Source organism: Stenella coeruleoalba (assembly GCF_951394435.1).
Source record: "Stenella coeruleoalba genome assembly, chromosome: 4".
Taxonomy (NCBI): domain Eukaryota; kingdom Metazoa; phylum Chordata; class Mammalia; order Artiodactyla; family Delphinidae; genus Stenella; species Stenella coeruleoalba.
The window spans coordinates 89,300,695-89,326,885 of NC_137149.1; the positions used below are offsets into that span (position 1 = coordinate 89,300,695).

Here is a 26,191-nt window from a genome sequence, read left to right on the forward strand (position 1 = left end):
TGATTTTAATTTCCCTAAGCTATAGGACCATAAGTGGAAGTGCCCTAGGTTCTGTTGCTTTGTTTTTTAGATGTTTCAGGAAACACCATACACTTCTCCCGAGTGGTTGTTGGCAATTTACATCCCACCCATCAGCATAACAAGGCTCCCAGTTCTCCATGGCCTGTCCTGCCTTTCTGGATTTTACACTTTTTTCAGATGGCCCTTTTGACCGGGGGGAAGTGAGACTTCATTGTAGTGCAGATTTCCTTTGCAACCTTGCTTGGTTGGCCAAACAGGGCGTATGCGTTTTTTCCTGAATATATTCAGGAAAAAACGCATACGCCCTTTTTGGCCAAGTGCATCATTGTGGACGTTCTGCCTCTTTTCCTATGCTTTCAATGCAATTCCAGTCTACCTCCTGAAATCGGTTTCCTGCAATTCTGCCCCGCTTTCAAGTCCTCTTGGCAGCCTTACTTCAGTCTATTTTTGGACGATAGCTGTCATTTATAACTCTGCAGGTTTGTGAATTACAGTGCCCCTGAGCTCCTTTATTCAACTTGCTTTCTTGTGACCTGGCCGCAACACCGCAGGCTGGCTTCAGGCCCTAATCTGGTTGCGGCACGGCACGCTGAGCCTTTGGTTATTTCCTCTTCATGGTGGGAAATGAGAGTTAAATTTGCCCGTCCAGACACCTCCAGCTAGTCTCTCATTGGTTCTCGCTATTCCTGTTCATCTTCCGCAGAAATTGCAAACTGGGCCAAACAGGAGGTTAAAGGGACTGACTCTCCAAGTCGGGAGAGTGTTAGTAAAGCGTCTGGAATGTTGCACCCGAGTAACAGGGGAGGAAAACTGAGACATATTTGAACACGTCTCCCATTCACATGGTTGATCATACTCTGGGTTCCACATGCATGTTTTAGCTGAAGGAAGAATACCTTAAACATGGAGAGTTGAGACCCGTGGAATGGGTACCATGCAATATGACTTCAAATGGTCTTCATTTGCTCACCGAACCTCTCCAATCCTATCACTGCTGCATTTATTCCCCTGTACACACGCTTGATTCTCTTTTGGAGACATAGCAATCCATAGGTTTTAAGATACTTACTAGTCAGGTACATTCTTAGGGGTTTAATATGGGGTTTTGAGTCCATTTCGTCTAGCAAGGAGTAGCTCTTGTCTATTCCATATTTGGCTTAAGGAACTTTATCTGTGCTCATTTCAATCTCTGGTTTTATGCAGCACCCCAACTCACCTTTACCCTTAAGCAAGCATAAGTTGGTTTTCTAAGTTTGAGACCCTGTTCTGTTTTGGAATGCAGTTCCTGTGTAGCCAAGTTTACATTCCGTGTATTAGTGATATCTTATGATGTTTCTTTTTCTGTGTGACTTATTTCAGTTAGAATCATCGTACCTGAATCCACTCATTATGCTGCTACGGGCCTGATGACATAGATTTCATTGCTGAGTGATACTGCATTGTACGTAAGTACCACAAGTTCTTTATCCATTTTTCACTTTCTGTGATGTTAAACTTGTACTGTAAACGAGGTTCTTGTAAACAGAGGCGTCCCAAACTTTGGGGTGGCTGTGTCTTTTTGATTTTAATTTCCCTAAGCTATAGGACCATAAGTGGAAGTGCCCTAGGTTCTGTTGCTTTGTTTTTTAGATGTTTCAGGAAGCACCATACACTTCTCCCGAGTGGTTGTTGGCAATTTACATCCCGCCCATCAGCATAACAAGGCTCCCAGTTCTCCATGGCCTGTCCTGCCTTTCTGGATTTTACACTTTTTTCAGATGGCCCTTTTGACCGGGGGGAAGTGAGACTTCATTGTAGTGCAGATTTCCTTTGCAAGCTTGCTTGGTTGGCCAAAAAGGGCGTATGTGTTTTTTCCTGAATATATTCAGGAAAAAACGCATACGCCCTTTTTGGCCAAGTGCATCATTGTGGACGTTCTGCCTCTTTTCCTATGCTTTCAATGCAATTCCAGTCTACCTCCTGAAATCGGTTTCCTGCAATTCTGCCCCGCTTTCAAGTCCTCTTGGCAGCCTTACTTCAGTCTATTTTTGGACGATAGCTGTCATTTATAACTCTGCAGGTTTGTGAATTACAGTGCCCCTGAGCTCCTTTCTTCAACTCGCTTTCTTGTGACCTGGCCGCAACACCGCAGGATGGCTTCAGGCCCTAATCTGGTTCCGGCCCGGCATGCTGAGCCTTTGGTTAATTCCTCTTCCTGGTGGGAAATGAGAGTTAAATTTGCCCGTCCAGACACCTCCAGCTAGTCTCTCATTGGTTCTCGCTATTCCTGTACATCTTCCGCAGAAATTGCAAACTGGGCCAAACAGGAGGTTAAAGGCGCTGACTCTCCAAGTGGGGAGAGTGTTAGTAAAGCGTCTGGAATGTTGCACCCGAGTACCAGGAGAGGAAAACTGAGACATATTTGAACACGTCTCCCGTTCACATGGTTGATCATACTTGGGTTCCACATGCATGGTTTAGCTGAAGGAAGAATACCTTAAACCTGGAGAGTTGAGACCCGTGTAATGGGTACCATGCAATATGACTTCAAAGGGTTTTCGTTTGCTCACCGAACCTCTCCAATCCTATCACTGCTGCGTTTATGCCCGTGTACACATGCTTGATTCTCTTTTGGAGACATAGCAATCCATAGGTTTTACGATACTTACTAGTCAGGTACATTCTTAGGCGTTTAATATGCGGTGTTGAGTCCATTTCGTTGAGCAAGGAGTAGCTCTTGTCTATTCCATATTTGACTTAAGGAACTTTATCTGTGCTCATTTCAATCTCTGGTTTTATGCAGCACCCCAACTCACCTTTACCCTTAAGCAAGCATAAGTTGGTTTTCTAAATTTGAGACCCTGTTCTGTTCTGTAATTCAGTTCCTGTGTAGCCAAGTTTACATTCCGTGTATTACTGATATCTTATGATGTTTCTTTTTCTGTGTGACTTATTTCAGTTAGAATCATCATACCTGAATCCACTCATTGTGATGCGAAGGGCCTGATGACATAGATTTCATTGCTGAGTGATATTGCTTTGTAAGTAAATACCACAACTTCTTTATCCATTTTTCACTTTCTGCGATGTTGAACTTGTACTGTAAACGAGGTTCTTGTAAACAGAGGTGCCCCAAACTTTGGGGTGGCTGTGTCTTTTTCATTTTAATTTCCCTAAGCTATAGGACCATAAGTGGCAGTGACCTAGGCTCTGTTGCTTTGTTTTTTAGATGTTTCAGGAAACACCATACACTTCTCCCGAGTGTCTGTTGGCAATTTACATCCCGCCCATCAGCATAACAAGGCTCCCAGTTCTCCATGGCCTGTCCTGCCTTTCTGGATTTTACACTTTTTTCAGATGGCCCTTTTGACCGGGGGGAAGTGAGACTTCATTGTAGTGCAGATTTCCTTTGCAAGCTTGCTTGGTTGGCCAAAAAGGGCGTATGCGTTTTTTCCTGAATATATTCAGGAAAAAACGCATACGCCCTTTTTGGCCAAGTGCATCATTGTGGACGTTCTGCCTCTTTTCCTATGCTTTCAATGCAATTCCAGTCTACCTCCTGAAATCGGTTTCCTGCAATTCTGCCCCGCTTTCAAGTCCTCTTGGCAGCCTTACTTCAGTCTAATTTTGGACGATAGCTGTCATTTATAACTCTGCAGGTTTGTGAATTACAGTACCCCTGAGCTCCTTTCTTCAACTCGCTTTCTTGTGACCTGGCCGCAACACCGCAGGATGGCTTCAGGCCCTAATCTGGTTCCGGCCCGGCATGCTGAGCCTTTGGTTAATTCCTCTTCCTGGTGGGAAATGAGAGTTAAATTTGCCCGTCCAGACACCTCCAGCTAGCCTCTCATTGGTTCTCGCTATTCCTGTTCATCTTCTGCATAAATTGCAATCTGGGCCAAACAGGAGGTTAAAGGGACTGACTCTCCAAGTCGGGAGAGTGTTAGTAAAGCGTCTGGAATGTTGCACCCGAGTACCAGGGGAGGAAAACTGAGACATATTTGAACACGTCTCCCATTCACATGGTTGATCATACTCTGGGTTCCACATGCATGTTTTAGCTGAAGGAAGAATACCTTAAACCTGGGTAGTTGAAACCCGTGGAATGGGTACCATGCAATATGACTTCAAAGGGTCTTCATCTGCTCACCGAACCTCTCCAATCCTATCACTGCTGCGTTTATGCCCCTGTACACATGCTTGATTCTCTTTCGGAGACATAGCAATCCATAGGTTTTAAGATACTTACTAGTCAGGTACATTCTTAGGCGTTTAATATGGGGTGTTGAGTCCATTTCGTTGAGCAAGGAGTAGCTCTTGTCTATTCCATATTTGGCTTAAGGAACTTTATCTGTGCTCATTTCAATCTCTGCTTTTATGCAGCACCCCAACTCACCTTTACCCTTAAGCAAGAATACGTTGGTTTTCTAAATTTGAGACCCTGTTCTGTTCTGTAATTCAGTTCCTGTGTAGCCAAGTTTACATTCCGTGTATTACTGATATCTTATGATGTTTTTTTTTCTGTGTGACTTATTTCAGTTAGAATCATCATACCTGAATCCACTCATTGTGCTGCTAAGGGCCTGATGACACAGATTTCATTGCTGAGTGATATTGCTTTGTAAGTAAATACCACAACTTCTTTATCCATTTTTCACTTTCTGCGATGTTGAACTTGTACTGTAAACGAGGTTCTTGTAAACAGAGCCGTTCCAAACTTTGGGGTGGCTGTGTCTTTTTGATTTTAATTTCCCTAAGCTATAGGACCATAAGTGGAAGTGCCCTAGGTTCTGTTGCTTTGTTTTTTAGATGTTTCAGGAAACACCATACACTTCTCCCGAGTGGTTGTTGGCAATTTACATCCCACCCATCAGCATAACAAGGCTCCCAGTTCTCCATGGCCTGTCCTGCCTTTCTGGATTTTACACTTTTTTCAGATGGCCCTTTTGACCGGGGGGAAGTGAGACTTCATTGTAGTGCAGATTTCCTTTGCAACCTTGCTTGGTTGGCCAAACAGGGCGTATGCGTTTTTTCCTGAATATATTCAGGAAAAAACGCATACGCCCTTTTTGGCCAAGTGCATCATTGTGGACGTTCTGCCTCTTTTCCTATGCTTTCAATGCAATTCCAGTCTACCTCCTGAAATCGGTTTCCTGCAATTCTGCCCCGCTTTCAAGTCCTCTTGGCAGCCTTACTTCAGTCTATTTTTGGACGATAGCTGTCATTTATAACTCTGCAGGTTTGTGAATTACAGTGCCCCTGAGCTCCTTTATTCAACTTGCTTTCTTGTGACCTGGCCGCAACACCGCAGGCTGGCTTCAGGCCCTAATCTGGTTGCGGCACGGCACGCTGAGCCTTTGGTTATTTCCTCTTCATGGTGGGAAATGAGAGTTAAATTTGCCCGTCCAGACACCTCCAGCTAGTCTCTCATTGGTTCTCGCTATTCCTGTTCATCTTCCGCAGAAATTGCAAACTGGGCCAAACAGGAGGTTAAAGGGACTGACTCTCCAAGTCGGGAGAGTGTTAGTAAAGCGTCTGGAATGTTGCACCCGAGTAACAGGGGAGGAAAACTGAGACATATTTGAACACGTCTCCCATTCACATGGTTGATCATACTCTGGGTTCCACATGCATGTTTTAGCTGAAGGAAGAATACCTTAAACATGGAGAGTTGAGACCCGTGGAATGGGTACCATGCAATATGACTTCAAATGGTCTTCATTTGCTCACCGAACCTCTCCAATCCTATCACTGCTGCATTTATTCCCCTGTACACACGCTTGATTCTCTTTTGGAGACATAGCAATCCATAGGTTTTAAGATACTTACTAGTCAGGTACATTCTTAGGGGTTTAATATGGGGTTTTGAGTCCATTTCGTCTAGCAAGGAGTAGCTCTTGTCTATTCCATATTTGGCTTAAGGAACTTTATCTGTGCTCATTTCAATCTCTGGTTTTATGCAGCACCCCAACTCACCTTTACCCTTAAGCAAGCATAAGTTGGTTTTCTAAGTTTGAGACCCTGTTCTGTTTTGGAATGCAGTTCCTGTGTAGCCAAGTTTACATTCCGTGTATTAGTGATATCTTATGATGTTTCTTTTTCTGTGTGACTTATTTCAGTTAGAATCATCGTACCTGAATCCACTCATTATGCTGCTACGGGCCTGATGACATAGATTTCATTGCTGAGTGATACTGCATTGTACGTAAGTACCACAAGTTCTTTATCCATTTTTCACTTTCTGTGATGTTAAACTTGTACTGTAAACGAGGTTCTTGTAAACAGAGGCGTCCCAAACTTTGGGGTGGCTGTGTCTTTTTGATTTTAATTTCCCTAAGCTATAGGACCATAAGTGGCAGTGACCTAGGCTCTGTTTCTTTGTTTTTTAGATGTTTCAGGAAACACCATACACTTCTCCCGAGTGTCTGTTGGCAATTTACATCCCGCCCATCAGCATAACAAGGCTCCCAGTTCTCCATGGCCTGTCCTGCCTTTCTGGATTTTACACTTTTTTCAGATGGCCCTTTTGACCGGGGGGAAGTGAGACTTCATTGTAGTGCAGATTTCCTTTGCAACCTTGCTTGGTTGGCCAAAAAGGGCGTATGCGTTTTTTCCTGAATATATTCAGGAAAAAACGCATACGCCCTTTTTGGCCAAGTGCATCATTGTGGACGTTCTGCCTCTTTTCCTATGCTTTCAATGCAATTCCAGTCTACCTCCTGAAATCGGTTTCCTGCAATTCTGCCCCGCTTTCAAGTCCTCTTGGCAGCCTTACTTCAGTCTAATTTTGGACGATAGCTGTCATTTATAACTCTGCAGGTTTGTGAATTACAGTGCCCCTGAGCTCCTTTCTTCAACTCGCTTTCTTGTGACCTGGCCGCAACACCGCAGGATGGCTTCAGGCCCTAATCTGGTTCCGGCCCGGCATGCTGAGCCTTTGGTTAATTCCTCTTCCTGGTGGGAAATGAGAGTTAAATTTGCCCGTCCAGACACCTCCAGCTAGCCTCTCATTGGTTCTCGCTATTCCTGTTCATCTTCCGCATAAATTGCAATCTGGGCCAAACAGGAGGTTAAAGGGACTGACTCTCCAAGTGGGGAGAGTGTTAGTAAAGCGTCTGGAATGTTGCACCCGAGTACCAGGGGAGGAAAACTGAGACATATTTGAACACGTCTCCCATTCACATGGTTGATCATACTCTGGGTTCCACATGCATGTTTTAGCTGAAGGAAGAATACCTTAAACCTGGGTAGTTGAAACCCGTGGAATGGGTACCATGCAATATGACTTCAAAGGGTCTTCATCTGCTCACCGAACCTCTCCAATCCTATCACTGCTGCGTTTATGCCCCTGTACACATGCTTGATTCTCTTTCGGAGACATAGCAATCCATAGGTTTTAAGATACTTACTAGTCAGGTACATTCTTAGGCGTTTAATATGGGGTGTTGAGTCCATTTCGTTGAGCAAGGAGTAGCTCTTGTCTATTCCATATTTGGCTTAAGGAACTTTATCTGTGCTCATTTCAATCTCTGCTTTTATGCAGCACCCCAACTCACCTTTACCCTTAAGCAAGAATACGTTGGTTTTCTAAATTTGAGACCCTGTTCTGTTCTGTAATTCAGTTCCTGTGTAGCCAAGTTTACATTCCGTGTATTACTGATATCTTATGATGTTTTTTTTTCTGTGTGACTTATTTCAGTTAGAATCATCATACCTGAATCCACTCATTGTGCTGCTAAGGGCCTGATGACACAGATTTCATTGCTGAGTGATATTGCTTTGTAAGTAAATACCACAACTTCTTTATCCATTTTTCACTTTCTGCGATGTTGAACTTGTACTGTAAACGAGGTTCTTGTAAACAGAGCCGTTCCAAACTTTGGGGTGGCTGTGTCTTTTTGATTTTAATTTCCCTAAGCTATAGGACCATAAGTGGAAGTGCCCTAGGTTCTGTTGCTTTGTTTTTTAGATGTTTCAGGAAACACCATACACTTCTCCCGAGTGGTTGTTGGCAATTTACATCCCGACCTTCAGCATAACAAGGCTCCCAGTTCTCCATGGCCTGTCCTGCCTTTCTGGATTTTACACTTTTTTCAGATGGCCCTTTTGACCGGGGGGAAGTGAGACTTCATTGTAGTGCAGATTTCCTTTGCAACCTTGCTTGGTTGGCCAAACAGGGCGTATGCGTTTTTTCCTGAATATATTCAGGAAAAAACGCATACGCCCTTTTTGGCCAAGTGCATCATTGTGGACGTTCTGCCTCTTTTCCTATGCTTTCAATGCAATTCCAGTCTACCTCCTGAAATCGGTTTCCTGCAATTCTGCCCCGCTTTCAAGTCCTCTTGGCAGCCTTACTTCAGTCTATTTTTGGACGATAGCTGTCATTTATAACTCTGCAGGTTTGTGAATTACAGTGCCCCTGAGCTCCTTTATTCAACTTGCTTTCTTGTGACCTGGCCGCAACACCGCAGGCTGGCTTCAGGCCCTAATCTGGTTGCGGCACGGCACGCTGAGCCTTTGGTTATTTCCTCTTCATGGTGGGAAATGAGAGTTAAATTTGCCCGTCCAGACACCTCCAGTTAGCCTCTCATTGGTTCTCGCTATTCCTGTTCATCTTCCGCAGAAATTGCAAACTGGGCCAAACAGGAGGTTAAAGGCGCTGACTCTCCAAGTGGGGAGAGTGTTAGTAAAGCGTCTGGAATGTTGCACCCGAGTACCAGGGGAGGAAAACTAAGACATATTTCAACACGTCTCCCGTTCACATGGTTGATCATACTTGGGTTCCACATGCATGTTTTAGCTGAAGGAAGAATACCTTAAACCTGGAGAGTTAAGACCCGTGTAATGGGTACCATGCAATATGACTTCAAAGGGTCTTCATTTGCTCACCGAACCTCTCCAATCCTATCACTGCTGCGTTTATGCCCCTGTACACATGCTTGATTCTCTTTTGGAGACATAGCAATCCATAGGTTTTAAGATACTTACTAGTCAGGTACATTCTTAGGCGTTTAATATGCGGTGTTGAGTCCATTTCGTTGAGCAAGGAGTAGCTCTTGTCTATTCCATATTTGACTTAAGGAACTTTATCTGTGCTCATTTCAATCTCTGGTTTTATGCAGCACCCCAACTCACCTTTACCCTTAAGCAAGCATAAGTTGGTTTTCTAAATTTGAGACCCTGTTCTGTTCTGTAATTCAGTTCCTGTGTAGCCAAGTTTACATTCCGTGTATTACTGATATCTTATGATGTTTCTTTTTCTGTGTGACTTACTTCAGTTAGAATCATCATACCTGAATCCACTCATTGTGCTGCTAAGGGCCTGATGACACAGATTTCATTGCTGAGTGATATTGCTTTGTAAGTAAATACCACAACTTCTTTATCCATTTTTCACTTTCTGCGATGTTGAACTTGTACTGTAAACGAGGTTCTTGTAAACAGAGCCATTCCAAACTTTGGGGTGGCTGTGTCTTTTTGATTTTAATTTCCCTAAGCTATAGGACCATAAGTGGCAGTGCCCTAGGTTCTGTTGCTTTGTTTTTTAGATGTTTCAGGAAACACCATACACTTCTCCCGAGTGGTTGTTGGCAATTTACATCCCGCCCATCAGCATAACAAGGCTCCCAGTTCTCCATGGCCTGTCCTGCCTTTCTGGATTTTACACTTTTTTCAGATGGCCCTTTTGACCGGGGGGAAGTGAGACTTCATTGTAGTGCAGATTTCCTTTGCAAGCTTGCTTGGTTGGCCAAAAAGGGCGTATGCGTTTTTTCCTGAATATATTCAGGAAAAAACGCATACGCCCTTTTTGGCCAAGCGCATCATTGTGGACGTTCTGCCTCTTTTCCTATGCTTTCAATGCAATTCCAGTCTACCTCCTGAAATCGGTTTCCTGCAATTCTGCCCCGCTTTCAAGTCCTCTTGGCAGCCTTACTTCAGTCTATTTTTGGACGATAGCTGTCATTTATAACTCTGCAGGTTTGTGAATTACAGTGCCCCTGAGCTCCTTTCTTCAACTCGCTTTCTTTTGAGCTGGCCGCAACACCGCAGGATGGCTTCAGGCCCTAATCTGGTTCCGGCCCGGCATGCTGAGCCTTTGGTTAATTCCTCTTCCTGGTGGGAAATGAGAGTTAAATTTGCCCGTCCAGACACCTCCAGCTAGTCTCTCATTGGTTCTCGCTATTCCTGTTCATCTTCCGCAGAAATTGCAAACTGGGCCAAACAGGAGGTTAAAGGGACTAACTCTCCAAGTCGGGAGAGTGTTAGTAAAGCGTCTGGAATGTTGCACCCGAGTAACAGGGGAGGAAAACTGAGACATATTTGAACACGTCTCCCATTCACATGGTTGATCATACTCTGGGTTCCACATGCATGTTTTAGCTGAAGGAAGAATACCTTAAACATGGAGAGTTGAGACCCGTGGAATGGGTACCATGCAATATGACTTCAAAGGGTCTTCATTTGCTCACCGAACCTCTCCAATCCTATCACTGCTGCATTTATTCCCCTGTACACACGCTTGATTCTCTTTTGGAGACATAGCAATCCATAGGTTTTAAGATACTTACTAGTCAGGTACATTCTTAGGGGTTTAATATGGGGTTTTGAGTCCATTTCGTCTAGCAAGGAGTAGCTCTTGTCTATTCCATATTTGACTTAAGGAACTTTATCTGTGCTCATTTCAATCTCTGGTTTTATGCAGCACCCCAACTCACCTTTACCCTTAAGCAAGGATAAGTTGGTTTTCTAAGTTTGAGACCCTGTTCTGTTTTGGAATGCAGTTCCTGTGTAGCCAAGTTTACATTCCGTGTATTAGTGATATCTTATGATGTTTCTTTTTCTGTGTGACTTATTTCAGTTAGAATCATCGTACCTGAATCCACTCATTATGCTGCTACGGGCCTGATGACATAGATTTCATTGCTGAGTGATACTGCATTGTACGTAAGTACCACAAGTTCTTTATCCATTTTTCACTTTCTGTGATGTTAAACTTGTACTGTAAACGAGGTTCTTGTAAACAGAGGCGTCCCAAACTTTGGGGTGGCTGTGTCTTTTTGATTTTAATTTCCCTAAGCTATAGGACCATAAGTGGAAGTGCCCTAGGTTCTGTTGCTTTGTTTTTTAGATGTTTCAGGAAACACCATACACTTCTCCCGAGTGGTTGTTGGCAATTTACATCCCGCCCATCAGCATAACAAGGCTCCCAGTTCTCCATGGCCTGTCCTGCCTTTCTGGATTTTACACTTTTTTCAGATGGCCCTTTTGACCGGGGGGAAGTGAGACTTCATTGTAGTGCAGATTTCCTTTGCAAGCTTGCTTGGTTGGCCAAAAAGGGCGTATGCGTTTTTTCCTGAATATATTCAGGAAAAAACGCATACGCCCTTTTTGGCCAAGTGCATCATTGTGGACGTTCTGCCTCTTTTCCTATGCTTTCAATGCAATTCCAGTCTACCTCCTAAAATCGGTTTCCTGCAATTCTGCCCTGCTTTCAAGTCCTCTTGGTGGCCTTACTTCAGTCTATTTTTGGACGATAGCTGTCATTTATAACTCTGCAGGTTTGTGAATTACAGTGCCCCTGAGCTCCTTTCTTCAACTCGCTTTCTTGTGACCTGGCCGCAACACCGCAAGATGGCTTCAGGCCCTAATCTGGTTCCGGCCCGGCATGCTGAGCCTTTGGTTAATTCCTCTTCCTGGTGGGAAATGAGAGTTAAATTTGCCCGTCCAGACACCTCCAGCTAGCCTCTCATTGGTTCTCGCTATTCCTGTTCATCTTCCGCAGAAATTGCAAACTGGGCCAAACAGGAGGTTAAAGGGACTGACTCTCCAAGTGGGGAGAGTGTTAGTAAAGCGTCTGGAATGTTGCACCCGAGTACCAGGGGAGGAAAACTGAGACATATTTGAACACGTCTCCCGATCACATGGTTGATCATACTCTAGGTTCCACATGCATGTTTTAGCTGAAGGAAGAATACCTTAAACCTGGGTAGTTGAAACCCGTGGAATGGGTACCATGCAATATGACTTCAAAGGGTCTTCATTTGCTCACCGAACCTCTCCAATCCTATCACTGCTGCGTTTATGCCCCTGTACACATGCTTGATTCTCTTTCGGAGACATAGCAATCCATAGGTTTTAAGATACTTACTAGTCAGGTACATTTTTAGGCGTTTAATATGGGGTGTTGAGTCCATTTCGTTGAGCAAGGAGTAGCTCTTGTCTATTCCATATTTGGCTTAAGGAACTTTATCTGTGCTCATTTCAATCTCTGGTTTTATGCAGCACCCCAACTCACCTTTACCCTTAAGCAAGCATAAGTTGGTTTTCTAAATTTGAGACCCTGTTCTGTTCTGTAATTCAGTTCCTGTGTAGCCAAGTTTACATTCCATGTATTACTGATATCCTATGATGTTTCTTTTTCTGTGTGACTTACTTCAGTTAGAATCATCATACCTGAATCCACTCATTGTGCTGCTAAGGGCCTGATGACACAGATTTCATTGCTGAGTGATATTGCTTTGTAAGTAAATACCACAACTTCTTTATCCATTTTTCACTTTCTGCAATGTTGAACTTGTACTGTAAACGAGGTTCTTGTAAACAGAGCCGTTCCAAACTTTGGGGTGGCTGTGTCTTTTTTATTTTAATTTCCCTAATCTATAGGACCATAAGTGGATGTGCCCTAGGTTCTGTTGCTTTGTTTTTTAGATGTTTCAGGAAACACCATACACTTCTCCGGAGTGGTTGTTGGCAATTTACATCCCGCCCATCAGCATAACAAGGCTCCCAGTTCTCCATGGCCTGTCCTGCCTTTCTGGATTTTACACTTTTTTCAGATGGCCCTTTTGACCGGGGGGAAGTGAGACTTCATTGTAGTGCAGATTTCCTTTGCAAGCTTGCTTGGTTGGCCAAAAAGGGCGTATGCGTTTTTTCCTGAATATATTCAGGAAAAAACGCATACGCCCTTTTTGGCCAAGTGCATCATTGTGGACGTTCTGCCTCTTTTCCTATGCTTTCAATGCAATTCCAGTCTACCTCCTGAAATCGGTTTCCTGCAATTCTGCCCCGCTTTCAAGTCCTCTTGGCAGCCTTACTTCAGTCTATTTTTGGACGATAGCTGTCATTTATAACTCTGCAGGTTTGTGAATTACAGTGCCCCTGAGCTCCTTTCTTCAACTCGCTTTCTTGTGACCTGGCCGCAACACCGCAGGATGGCTTCAGGCCCTAATCTGGTTCCGGCCCGGCATGCTGAGCCTTTGGTTAATTCCTCTTCCTGGTGGGAAATGAGAGTTAAATTTGCCCGTCCAGACACCTCCAGCTAGCCTCTCATTGGTTCTCGCTATTCCTGTTCATCTTCCGCAGAAATTGCAAACTGGGCCAAACAGGAGGTTAAAGGCGCTGACTCTCCAAGTGGGGAGAGTGTTAGTAAAGCGTCTGGAATGTTGCACCCGAGTACCAGGGGAGGAAAACTGAGACATATTTGAACACGTCTCCCGTTCACATGGTTGATCATACTTGGGTTCCACATGCATGTTTTAGCTGAAGGAAGAATACCTTAAACCTGGAGAGTTGAGACCCGTGTAATGGGTACCATGCAATATGATTTCAAAGGGTCTTCATTTGCTCACCGAACCTCTCCAATCCTATCACTGCTGCGTTTATGCCCCTGTACACATGCTTGATTCTCTTTCGGAGACATAGCAATCCATAGGTTTTAAGATACTTACTAGTCAGGTACATTCTTAGGCGTTTAATATGCGGTGTTGAGTCCATTTCGTTGAGCAAGGAGTAGCTCTTGTCTATTCCATATTTGACTTAAGGAACTTTATCTGTGCTCATTTCAATCTCTGGTTTTATGCAGCACCCCAACTCACGTTTACCCTTAAGCAAGCATAAGTTGGTTTTCTAAATTTGAGACCCTGTTCTGTTTTGGAATGCAGTTCCTGTGTAGCCAAGTTTACATTCCGTGTATTACTGATATCTTATGATGTTTCTTTTTCTGTGTGACTTATTTCAGTTAGAATCATCATACCTGAATCCACTCATTGTGCTGCTAAGGGCCTGATGACACAGATTTCATTGCTGAGTGATATTGCTTTGTAAGTAAATACCACAACTTCTTTATCCATTTTTCACTTTCTGCGATGTTGAACTTGTACTGTAAACGAGGTTCTTGTAAACAGAGCCGTTCCAAACTTTGGGGTGGCTGTGTCTTTTTGATTTTAATTTCCCTAAGCTATAGGACCATAAGTGGAAGTGCCCTAGGTTCTGTTGCTTTGTTTTTTAGATGTTTCAGGAAACACCATACACTTCTCCCGAGTGGTTGTTGGCAATTTACATCCCGCCCATCAGCATAACAAGGCTCCCAGTTCTCCATGGCCTGTCCTGCCTTTCTGGATTTTACACTTTTTTCAGATGGCCCTTTTGACCGGGGGGAAGTGAGACTTCATTGTAGTGCAGATTTCCTTTGCAAGCTTGCTTGGTTGGCCAAAAAGGGCGTATGCGTTTTTTCCTGAATATATTCAGGAAAAAACGCATACGCCCTTTTTGGCCAAGTGCATCATTGTGGACGTTCTGCCTCTTTTCCTATGCTTTCAATGCAATTCCAGTCTACCTCCTGAAATCGGTTTCCTGCAATTCTGCCCCGCTTTCAAGTCCTCTTGGCAGCCTTACTTCAGTCTAATTTTGGACGATAGCTGTCATTTATAACTCTGCAGGTTTGTGAATTACAGTGCCCCTGAGCTCCTTTCTTCAACTCGCTTTCTTGTGACCTGGCCGCAACACCGCAGGATGGCTTCAGGCCCTAATCTGGTTCCGGCCCGGCATGCTGAGCCTTTGGTTAATTCCTCTTCCTGGTGGGAAATGAGAGTTAAATTTGCCCGTCCAGACACCTCCAGCTAGCCTCTCATTGGTTCTCGCTATTCCTGTTCATCTTCCGCATAAATTGCAATCTGGGCCAAACAGGAGGTTAAAGGGACTGACTCTCCAAGTGGGGAGAGTGTTAGTAAAGCGTCTGGAATGTTGCACCCGAGTACCAGGGGAGGAAAACTGAGACATATTTGAACACGTCTCCCATTCACATGGTTGATCATACTCTGGGTTCCACATGCATGTTTTAGCTGAAGGAAGAATACCTTAAACCTGGGTAGTTGAAACCCGTGGAATGGGTACCATGCAATATGACTTCAAAGGGTCTTCATCTGCTCACCGAACCTCTCCAATCCTATCACTGCTGCGTTTATGCCCCTGTACACATGCTTGATTCTCTTTCGGAGACATAGCAATCCATAGGTTTTAAGATACTTACTAGTCAGGTACATTCTTAGGCGTTTAATATGGGGTGTTGAGTCCATTTCGTTGAGCAAGGAGTAGCTCTTGTCTATTCCATATTTGGCTTAAGGAACTTTATCTGTGCTCATTTCAATCTCTGCTTTTATGCAGCACCCCAACTCACCTTTACCCTTAAGCAAGAATACGTTGGTTTTCTAAATTTGAGACCCTGTTCTGTTCTGTAATTCAGTTCCTGTGTAGCCAAGTTTACATTCCGTGTATTACTGATATCTTATGATGTTTTTTTTTCTGTGTGACTTATTTCAGTTAGAATCATCATACCTGAATCCACTCATTGTGCTGCTAAGGGCCTGATGACACAGATTTCATTGCTGAGTGATATTGCTTTGTAAGTAAATACCACAACTTCTTTATCCATTTTTCACTTTCTGCGATGTTGAACTTGTACTGTAAACGAGGTTCTTGTAAACAGAGCCGTTCCAAACTTTGGGGTGGCTGTGTCTTTTTGATTTTAATTTCCCTAAGCTATAGGACCATAAGTGGAAGTGCCCTAGGTTCTGTTGCTTTGTTTTTTAGATGTTTCAGGAAACACCATACACTTCTCCCGAGTGGTTGTTGGCAATTTACATCCCGACCTTCAGCATAACAAGGCTCCCAGTTCTCCATGGCCTGTCCTGCCTTTGTGGATTTTACACTTTTTTCAGATGGCCCTTTTGACCGGGGGGAAGTGAGACTTCATTGTAGTGCAGATTTCCTTTGCAACCTTGCTTGGTTGGCCAAACAGGGCGTATGCGTTTTTTCCTGAATATATTCAGGAAAAAACGCATACGCCCTTTTTGGCCAAGTGCATCATTGTGGACGTTCTGCCTCTTTTCCTATGCTTTCAATGCAATTCCAGTCTACCTCCTGAAATCGGTTTCCTGCAATTCTGCCCCGCTTTCAAGTCCTCTTGGCAGCCTTACTTCAGTCTATTTTTGGACGATAGCTGTCATTTATAACTCTGCAGGTTTGTGAATTACAGTGCCCCTGAGCTCCTTTATTCAACTTGCTTTCTTGTGACCTGGCCGCAACACCGCAGGCTGGCTTCAGGCCCTAATCTGGTTGCGGCACGGCACGCTGAGCCTTTGGTTATTTCCTCTTCATGGTGGGAAATGAGAGTTAAATTTGCCCGTCCAGACACCTCCAGTTAGCCTCTCATTGGTTCTCGCTATTCCTGTTCATCTTCCGCAGAAATTGCAAACTGGGCCAAACAGGAGGTTAAAGGCGCTGACTCTCCAAGTGGGGAGAGTGTTAGTAAAGCGTCTGGAATGTTGCACCCGAGTACCAGGGGAGGAAAACTAAGACATATTTCAACACGTCTCCCGTTCACATGGTTGATCATACTTGGGTTCCACATGCATGTTTTAGCTGAAGGAAGAATACCTTAAACCTGGAGAGTTAAGACCCGTGTAATGGGTACCATGCAATATGACTTCAAAGGGTCTTCATTTGCTCACCGAACCTCTCCAATCCTATCACTGCTGCGTTTATGCCCCTGTACACATGCTTGATTCTCTTTTGGAGACATAGCAATCCATAGGTTTTAAGATACTTACTAGTCAGGTACATTCTTAGGCGTTTAATATGCGGTGTTGAGTCCATTTCGTTGAGCAAGGAGTAGCTCTTGTCTATTCCATATTTGACTTAAGGAACTTTATCTGTGCTCATTTCAATCTCTGGTTTTATGCAGCACCCCAACTCACCTTTACCCTTAAGCAAGCATAAGTTGGTTTTCTAAATTTGAGACCCTGTTCTGTTCTGTAATTCAGTTCCTGTGTAGCCAAGTTTACATTCCGTGTATTACTGATATCTTATGATGTTTCTTTTTCTGTGTGACTTACTTCAGTTAGAATCATCATACCTGAATCCACTCATTGTGCTGCTAAGGGCCTGATGACACAGATTTCATTGCTGAGTGATATTGCTTTGTAAGTAAATACCACAACTTCTTTATCCATTTTTCACTTTCTGCGATGTTGAACTTGTACTGTAAACGAGGTTCTTGTAAACAGAGCCATTCCAAACTTTGGGGTGGCTGTGTCTTTTTGATTTTAATTTCTCTAAGCTATAGGACCATAAGTGGAAGTGCCCTAGGTTCTGTTGCTTTGTTTTTTAGATGTTTCAGGAAACACCATACACTTCTCCCGAGTGGTTGTTGGCAATTTACATCCCGCCCATCAGCATAACAAGGCTCCCAGTTCTCCATGGCCTGTCCTGCCTTTCTGGATTTTACACTTTTTTCAGATGGCCCTTTTGACCGGGGGGAAGTGAGACTTCATTGTAGTGCAGATTTCCTTTGCAAGCTTGCTTGGTTGGCCAAAAAGGGCGTATGCGTTTTTTCCTGAATATATTCAGGAAAAAACGCATACGCCCTTTTTGGCCAAGCGCATCATTGTGGACGTTCTGCCTCTTTTCCTATGCTTTCAATGCAATTCCAGTCTACCTCCTGAAATCGGTTTCCTGCAATTCTGCCCCGCTTTCAAGTCCTCTTGGCAGCCTTACTTCAGTCTATTTTTGGACGATAGCTGTCATTTATAACTCTGCAGGTTTGTGAATTACAGTGCCCCTGAGCTCCTTTCTTCAACTCGCTTTCTTTTGAGCTGGCCGCAACACCGCAGGATGGCTTCAGGCCCTAATCTGGTTCCGGCCCGGCATGCTGAGCCTTTGGTTAATTCCTCTTCCTGGTGGGAAATGAGAGTTAAATTTGCCCGTCCAGACACCTCCAGCTAGTCTCTCATTGGTTCTCGCTATTCCTGTTCATCTTCCGCAGAAATTGCAAACTGGGCCAAACAGGAGGTTAAAGGGACTGACTCTCCAAGTCGGGAGAGTGTTAGTAAAGCGTCTGGAATGTTGCACCCGAGTAACAGGGGAGGAAAACTGAGACATATTTGAACACGTCTCCCATTCACATGGTTGATCATACTCTGGGTTCCACATGCATGTTTTAGCTGAAGGAAGAATACCTTAAACATGGAGAGTTGAGACCCGTGGAATGGGTACCATGCAATATGACTTCAAAGGGTCTTCATTTGCTCACCGAACCTCTCCAATCCTATCACTGCTGCATTTATTCCCCTGTACACACGCTTGATTCTCTTTTGGAGACATAGCAATCCATAGGTTTTAAGATACTTACTAGTCAGGTACATTCTTAGGGGTTTAATATGGGGTTTTGAGTCCATTTCGTCTAGCAAGGAGTAGCTCTTGTCTATTCCATATTTGACTTAAGGAACTTTATCTGTGCTCATTTCAATCTCTGGTTTTATGCAGCACCCCAACTCACCTTTACCCTTAAGCAAGCATAAGTTGGTTTTCTAAGTTTGAGACCCTGTTCTGTTTTGGAATGCAGTTCCTGTGTAGCCAAGTTTACATTCCGTGTATTAGTGATATCTTATGATGTTTCTTTTTCTGTGTGACTTATTTCAGTTAGAATCATCGTACCTGAATCCACTCATTATGCTGCTACGGGCCTGATGACATAGATTTCATTGCTGAGTGATACTGCATTGTACGTAAGTACCACAAGTTCTTTATCCATTTTTCACTTTCTGTGATGTTAAACTTGTACTGTAAACGAGGTTCTTGTAAACAGAGGCGTCCCAAACTTTGGGGTGGCTGTGTCTTTTTGATTTTAATTTCCCTAAGCTATAGGACCATAAGTGGAAGTGCCCTAGGTTCTGTTGCTTTGTTTTTTAGATGTTTCAGGAAACACCATACACTTCTCCCGAGTGGTTGTTGGCAATTTACATCCCGCCCATCAGCATAACAAGGCTCCCAGTTCTCCATGGCCTGTCCTGCCTTTCTGGATTTTACACTTTTTTCAGATGGCCCTTTTGACCGGGGGGAAGTGAGACTTCATTGTAGTGCAGATTTCCTTTGCAAGCTTGCTTGGTTGGCCAAAAAGGGCGTATGCGTTTTTTCCTGAATATATTCAGGAAAAAACGCATACGCCCTTTTTGGCCAAGTGCATCATTGTGGACGTTCTGCCTCTTTTCCTATGCTTTCAATGCAATTCCAGTCTACCTCCTAAAATCGGTTTCCTGCAATTCTGCCCTGCTTTCAAGTCCTCTTGGTGGCCTTACTTCAGTCTATTTTTGGACGATAGCTGTCATTTATAACTCTGCAGGTTTGTGAATTACAGTGCCCCTGAGCTCCTTTCTTCAACTCGCTTTCTTGTGACCTGGCCGCAACACCGCAAGATGGCTTCAGGCCCTAATCTGGTTCCGGCCCGGCATGCTGAGCCTTTGGTTAATTCCTCTTCCTGGTGGGAAATGAGAGTTAAATTTGCCCGTCCAGACACCTCCAGCTAGCCTCTCATTGGTTCTCGCTATTCCTGTTCATCTTCCGCAGAAATTGCAAACTGGGCCAAACAGGAGGTTAAAGGGACTGACTCTCCAAGTGGGGAGAGTGTTAGTAAAGCGTCTGGAATGTTGCACCCGAGTACCAGGGGAGGAAAACTGAGACATATTTGAACACGTCTCCCGATCACATGGTTGATCATACTCTAGGTTCCACATGCATGTTTTAGCTGAAGGAAGAATACCTTAAACCTGGGTAGTTGAAACCCGTGGAATGGGTACCATGCAATATGACTTCAAAGGGTCTTCATTTGCTCACCGAACCTCTCCAATCCTATCACTGCTGCGTTTATGCCCCTGTACACATGCTTGATTCTCTTTCGGAGACATAGCAATCCATAGGTTTTAAGATACTTACTAGTCAGGTACATTTTTAGGCGTTTAATATGGGGTGTTGAGTCCATTTCGTTGAGCAAGGAGTAGCTCTTGTCTATTCCATATTTGGCTTAAGGAACTTTATCTGTGCTCATTTCAATCTCTGGTTTTATGCAGCACCCCAACTCACCTTTACCCTTAAGCAAGCATAAGTTGGTTTTCTAAATTTGAGACCCTGTTCTGTTCTGTAATTCAGTTCCTGTGTAGCCAAGTTTACATTCCATGTATTACTGATATCCTATGATGTTTCTTTTTCTGTGTGACTTACTTCAGTTAGAATCATCATACCTGAATCCACTCATTGTGCTGCTAAGGGCCTGATGACACAGATTTCATTGCTGAGTGATATTGCTTTGTAAGTAAATACCACAACTTCTTTATCCATTTTTCACTTTCTGCAATGTTGAACTTGTACTGTAAACGAGGTTCTTGTAAACAGAGCCGTTCCAAACTTTGGGGTGGCTGTGTCTTTTTTATTTTAATTTCCCTAATCTATAGGACCATAAGTGGATGTGCCCTAGGTTCTGTTGCTTTGTTTTTTAGATGTTTCAGGAAACACCATACACTTCTCCGGAGTGGTTGTTGGCAATTTACATCCCGCCCATCAGCATAACAAGGCTCCCAGTTCTCCATGGCCTGTCCTGCCTTTCTGGATTTTACACTTTTTTCAGATGGCCCTTTTGACCAGGGGGAAGTGAGACTTCATTGTAGTGCAGATTTCCTTTGCAAGCTTGCTTGGTTGGCCAAAAAGGGCGTATGCGTTTTTTCCTGAATATATTCAGGAAAAAACGCATACGCCCTTTTTGGCCAAGTGCATCATTGTGGACGTTCTGCCTCTTTTCCTATGCTTTCAATGCAATTCCAGTCTACCTCCTGAAATCGGTTTCCTGCAATTCTGCCCCGCTTTCAAGTCCTCTTGGCAGCCCTACTTCAGTCTATTTTTGGACGATAGCTGTCATTTATAACTCTGCAGGTTTGTGAATTACAGTGCCCCTGAGCTCCTTTCTTCAACTCGCTTTCTTGTGACCTGGCCGCAACACCGCAGGATGGCTTCAGGCCCTAATCTGGTTCCGGCCCGGCATGCTGAGCCTTTGGTTAATTCCTCTTCCTGGTGGGAAATGAGAGTTAAATTTGCCCGTCCAGACACCTCCAGCTAGCCTCTCATTGGTTCTCGCTATTCCTGTTCATCTTCCGCAGAAATTGCAAACTGGGCCAAACAGGAGGTTAAAGGCGCTGACTCTCCAAGTGGGGAGAGTGTTAGTAAAGCGTCTGGAATGTTGCACCCGAGTACCAGGGGAGGAAAACTGAGACATATTTGAACACGTCTCCCGTTCACATGGTTGATCATACTTGGGTTCCACATGCATGTTTTAGCTGAAGGAAGAATACCTTAAACCTGGAGAGTTGAGACCCGTGTAATGGGTACCATGCAATATGATTTCAAAGGGTCTTCATTTGCTCACCGAACCTCTCCAATCCTATCACTGCTGCGTTTATGCCCCTGTACACATGCTTGATTCTCTTTCGGAGACATAGCAATCCATAGGTTTTAAGATACTTACTAGTCAGGTACATTCTTAGGCGTTTAATATGCGGTGTTGAGTCCATTTCGTTGAGCAAGGAGTAGCTCTTGTCTATTCCATATTTGACTTAAGGAACTTTATCTGTGCTCATTTCAATCTCTGGTTTTATGCAGCACCCCAACTCACGTTTACCCTTAAGCAAGCATAAGTTGGTTTTCTAAATTTGAGACCCTGTTCTGTTTTGGAATGCAGTTCCTGTGTAGCCAAGTTTACATTCCGTGTATTACTGATATCTTATGATGTTTCTTTTTCTGTGTGACTTATTTCAGTTAGAATCATCATACCTGAATCCACTCATTGTGCTGCTAAGGGCCTGATGACACAGATTTCATTGCTGAGTGATATTGCTTTGTAAGTAAATACCACAACTTCTTTATCCATTTTTCACTTTCTGCGATGTTGAACTTGTACTGTAAACGAGGTTCTTGTAAACAGAGCCGTTCCAAACTTTGGGGTGGCTGTGTCTTTTTGATTTTAATTTCCCTAAGCTATAGGACCATAAGTGGAAGTGCCCTAGGTTCTGTTGCTTTGTTTTTTAGATGTTTCAGGAAACACCATACACTTCTCCCGAGTGGTTGTTGGCAATTTACATCCCGCCCATCAGCATAACAAGGCTCCCAGTTCTCCATGGCCTGTCCTGCCTTTCTGGATTTTACACTTTTTTCAGATGGCCCTTTTGACCGGGGGGAAGTGAGACTTCATTGTAGTGCAGATTTCCTTTGCAAGCTTGCTTGGTTGGCCAAAAAGGGCGTATGCGTTTTTTCCTGAATATATTCAGGAAAAAACGCATACGCCCTTTTTGGCCAAGTGCATCATTGTGGACGTTCTGCCTCTTTTCCTATGCTTTCAATGCAATTCCAGTCTACCTCCTGAAATCGGTTTCCTGCAATTCTGCCCCGCTTTCAAGTCCTCTTGGCAGCCTTACTTCAGTCTATTTTTGGACGATAGCTGTCATTTATAACTCTGCAGGTTTGTGAATTACAGTGCCCCTGAGCTCCTTTCTTCAACTCGCTTTCTTGTGACCTGGCCGCAACACCGCAGGATGGCTTCAGGCCCTAATCTGGTTCCGGTACGGCATGCTGAGCCTTTGGTTATTTCCTCTTCCTGTTGGGAAATGAGAGTTAAATTTGCCCGTCCAGACACCTCCAGCTAGTCTCTCATTGGTTCTCGCTATTCCTGTTCATCTTCCACAGAAATTGCAAACTGGGCCAAACAGGAGGTTAAAGGGACTGACTCTCCAAGTGGGGAGAGTGTTAGTAAAGCGTCTGGAATGTTGCACCCGAGTACCAGGGGAGGAAAACTGAGACATATTTGAACACGTCTCCCGATCACATGGTTGATCATACTCTAGGTTCCACATGCATGTTTTAGCTGAAGGAAGAATACCTTAAACCTGGGTAGTTGAAACCCGTGGAATGGGTACCATGCAATATGACTTCAAAGGGTCTTCATTTGCTCACCGAACCTCTCCAATCCTATCACTGCTGCGTTTATGCCCCTGTACACATGCTTGATTCTCTTTCGGAGACATAGCAATCCATAGGTTTTAAGATACTTACTAGTCAGGTACATTCTTAGGCGTTTAATATGCGGTCTTGAGTCCATTTCGTTGAGCAAGGAGTAGCTCTTGTCTATTCCATATTTGGCTTAAGGAACTTTATCTGTGCTCATTTCAATCTCTGGTTTTATGTAGCACCCCAACTCACCTTTACCCTTAAGCAAGCATAAGTTGGTTTTCTAAATTTGAGACCCTGTTCTGTTCTGTAATTCAGTTCCTGTGTAGCCAAGTTTACATTCCGTGTATTAGTGATATCTTATGATGTTTCTTTTTCTGTGTGACTTATTTCAGTTAGAATCATCGTACCTGAATCCACTCATTGTGCTGCTAAGGGCCTGATGACACAGATTTCATTGCTGAGTGATATTGCTTTGTAAGTAAATACCACAACTTCTTTATCCATTTTTCACTTTCTGCGATGTTGAACTTGTACTGTAAACGAGGTTCTTGTAAACAGAGCCGTTCCAAACTTTGGGGTGGCTGTGTCTTTTTGATTTTAATTTCCCTAAGCTATAGGACCATAAGTGGAAGTGCCCTAGGTTCTGTTGGTTTGTTCTTTAGATGTTTCAGGAAACACCATACACTTCTTCCGAGTGGTTGTTGGCAATTTACATCCCGCCCTTCAGCATAACAAGGCTCCCAGTTCTCCATGGCCTGTTACCTTTCTGGATTTTACACTTTTTTCAGATGGCCCTTTTGACCGGGGGGAAGTGAGACTTCATTGTAATGCAGATTTCCTTTGCAAGCTTGCTTGGTTGGCCAAAAAGGGCGTATGCGTTTTTTCCTGAATATATTCAGGAAAAAACGCATACGCCCTTTTTGGCCAAGTGCATCATTGTGGACGTTCTGCCTCTTTTCCTATGCTTTCAATGCAATTCCAGTCTACCTCCTGAAATCGGTTTCCTGCAATTCTGCCCCGCTTTCAAGTCCTCTTGGCAGCCTTACTTCAGTCTATTTTTGGACGATAGCTGTCATTTATAACTCTGCAGGTTTGTGAATTACAGTGCCCCTGAGCTCCTTTCTTCAACTCGCTTTCTTTTGAGCTGGCCGCAACACCGCAGGATGGCTTCAGGCCCTAATCTGGTTCCGGTACGGCACGCTGAGCCTTTGGTTATTTCCTCTTCCTGGTGGGAAATGAGAGTTAAATTTGCCCGTCCAGACACCTCCAGCTAGCCTCTCATTGGTTCTCGCTATTCCTGTTCATCTTCCGCAGAAATTGCAACCTGGGCCAAACAGGAGGTTAAAGGCGCTGACTCTCCAAGTGGGGAGAGTGTTAGTAAAGCGTCTGGAATGTTGCACCCGAGTACCAGGGGAGGAAAACTGAGACATATTTGAACACGTCTCCCGTTCACATGGTTGATCATACTTGGGTTCCACATGCATGTTTTAGCTGAAGGAAGAATACCTTAAACCTGGAGAGTTGAGACCCGTGTAATGGGTACCATGCAATATGACATCAAAGGGTCTTCATTTGCTCACCGAACCTCTCCAATCCTATCACTGCTGCGTTTATGCCCCTGCACACATGCTTGATTCTCTTTTGGAGACATAGCAATCCATAGGTTTTACGATACTTACTAGTCAGGTACATTCTTAGGCGTTTAATATGCGGTGTTGAGTCCATTTCGTTGAGCAAGGAGTAGCTCTTGTCTATTCCATATTTGACTTAAGGAACTTTATCTGTGCTCATTTCAATCTCTGGTTTTATGCAGCACCCCAACTCACCTTTACCCTTAAGCAAGCATAAGTTGGTTTTCTAAATTTGAGACCCTCTTCTGTTCTGTAATTCAGTTCCTGTGTAGCCAAGTTTACATTCCGTGTATTACTGATATCTTATGATGTTTCTTTTTCTGTGTGACTTATTTCAGTTAGAATCATCATACCTGAATCCACTCATTGTGATGCTAAGGGCCTGATGACATAGATTTCATTGCTGAGTGATATTGCTTTGTAAGTAAATACCACATCTTCTTTATCCATTTTTCACTTTCTGCGATGTTGAACTTGTACTGTAAACGAGGTTCTTGTAAACAGAGGCGTCCCAAACTTTGGGGTGGCTGTGTCTTTTTGATTTTAATTTCCCTAAGCTATAGGACCATAAGTGGCAGTGCCCTAGGCTCTGTTGCTTTGTTTTTTAGATGTTTCAGGAAACACCATACACTTCTCCCGAGTGGTTGTTGGCAATTTACATCCCGCCCATCAGCATAACAAGGCTCCCAGTTCTCCATGGCCTGTGCTGCTTTTCTGGATTTTACACTTTTTTCAGATGGCCCTTTTGACCGGGGGGAAGTGAGACTTCATTGTAGTGCAGATTTCCTTTGCAAGCTTGCTTGGTTGGCCAAAAAGGGCGTATGCGTTTTTTCCTGAATATATATTTTTTTCCTGAATATATTCAGGAAAAATTTTTCCTGAATATATTCAGGAAAAAACGCATACGCCCTTTTTGTCCAAGTGCATCATTGTGGACGTTCTGCCTCTTTTCCTATGCTTTCAATGCAATTCCAGTCTACCTCCTGAAATTGGTTTCCTGCAATTCTGCCCCGATTTCAAGTCCTCTTGGCAGCCTTACTTCAGTCTATTTTTGGACGATAGCTGTCATTTATAACTCTGCAGGTTTGTGAATTACAGTGCCCCTGAGCTCCTTTCTTCAACTCGCTTTCTTGTGACCTGGCCGCAAGACCGCAGGATGGCTTCAGGCCCTAATCTGATTCCGGCACGGCACGCTGATCCTTTGGTTATTTCCTCTTCCTGGTTGGAAATGAGAGTTAAATTTGCCCGTCCAGACACCTCCAGCTAGTCTCTCATTGGTTCTCGCTATTCCTGTTCATCTTCCGCAGAAATTGCAAACTGGGCCAAACAGGAGGTTAAAGGGACTGACTCTCCAAGTGGGGAGAGTGTTAGTAAAGCATCTGGAATGTTGCACCCGAGTACCAGGGGAGGAAAACTGAGACATATTTGAACACGTCTCCCATTCACATGGTTGATCA

General features: G+C 43.9%; 1 long non-coding RNA gene across 50 annotated transcripts in view; it reads left to right on the forward strand.

The window, feature by feature from the left end:
• The window catches only part of LOC307185334, a 3,778,167-nt gene that overhangs the window by 2,768,615 nt on the left and 983,361 nt on the right, over positions 1-26,191 (forward strand). The gene's annotated exons all lie outside the window — the stretch shown is intronic.